The sequence below is a fragment of the Morone saxatilis genome, unplaced genomic scaffold, assembly GCF_004916995.1.
Source record: "Morone saxatilis isolate NCDOM2014 unplaced genomic scaffold, NCSU_SB_2.0 Contig12, whole genome shotgun sequence".
Lineage (NCBI taxonomy): Eukaryota > Metazoa > Chordata > Actinopteri > Moronidae > Morone > Morone saxatilis.
This window is the reverse complement of record NW_023339674.1, coordinates 10,612,962-10,614,260: the sequence shown is the minus strand read 5'-3', so window position 1 is coordinate 10,614,260 and position 1,299 is coordinate 10,612,962. Positions and strand designations below refer to the sequence as shown.

Sequence of the window (1,299 nt, the reverse complement as noted above, 5' to 3'; positions counted from 1 at the left end):
CGCTTTCAGTGTGTCAGGGGCATGGATATCTTGGGGGGGGGGGAGGGTTGTTTTTTATTTGGGTCTTGCAACTGACAGCTTTATTTCACAAAGCAATCTGGCTGTGTGTGTACAAGCGAGAGGTCAGGGTGGGTCAGGAGGTACTTGGTATCAAACAGGCAGGCTACACTGGACAAAGTGTGTGTATGTGTGTGTGTGCGTGTGCGTATAAAACCCCCACCCCCGGGGCTAAAAAAAAAGCTGTGTGTGCGACCCACGCCCGCGTTGAGAGCTACTATAAGGAAGAGGGCTAAAGAGGTCGGCGTAAGTGTGCAATTTAAGAGGGCAGAGTGTGTGATTAGGTTTGGTGAAATTTATAGAGGTCATTAAGGCCAGAGGTGGGTCATGTCACTGTACCAAGAGCAATATATAGTTAAATGTTTCCAGATCATTTAAATGATTTTCATGTTTTGTGCTAGGTAAAATATAATAGATTTAATCTGATGTGATGTGTACTGTTGACAGTAAATGACTGTTACTGTATCAGCCTGGTGCTTGACCTTCCTTAAAAAAAAATGTATGTATCATCCTAGAGATGCTAGAATATCTGACTGTTCTGAATTCTGAACTGTTGGGTGACTTTGACCTTAGCAAGGCTTAGTATTGGCTCCTTGTAATCTTGGTGATCAAGGAAAAAAGGGTTAATGAAGGTTTCAAATGACCTTTTGTAATTTAGATAACCACTTTAAATCCTTGAATTGAAGTTACAGTGAATTGTCCCATTGGGTTAACCCTTCAATCGTTGCAAATAATACAACATATAAACCCCTCTATCTCCGACAAGTGCCATTCGTCTTCAAATGACCCCATATGCAGTAACAGCGCCAAAGCCTCTTTATCCCTCAGTCGGCGAGGCACGATACCCAATCCTATGTTTTACAACAAGGGGATATATAGGGGCATGTGCGGTCATCTAGAGCCAAATGTCTCCTATCTAACCAAAGGACAGGTAGATACAGTATTTCAAGCAGGATTTATGGCACAAAATAGCATTAGCTAAAAACCGTCAGGCGGCAGTGATGGCTAAAAAACGCATTCTGGTAGCGGAACCCGGCAAGATTGGAAAATTGCCACCACCAGAGGGGAGAGGAAGCAGTAAAAATCACGGTAGAAGGAGGGGGGGGGGGGTCACTGATAACATGAGCAGCAAATATATCAGACTGCACCTGGTGGCAAGGGGCCCCAAGGGCCCCCCCAACCACCCGACACAGACACATTAAATTTATCTATTTACTTATTTCATTTCTTCCCATCCTTACA

The 1,299-nt window shown here is 44.0% G+C and overlaps 1 protein-coding gene across 2 annotated transcripts in view; it reads right to left on the bottom strand.

Annotated features, from left to right (window-relative positions):
• LOC118321822 (adhesion G-protein coupled receptor D2) overlaps positions 1 to 1,299 on the bottom strand; it is a 90,691-nt gene that overhangs the window by 37,755 nt on the left and 51,637 nt on the right. The gene's annotated exons all lie outside the window — the stretch shown is intronic.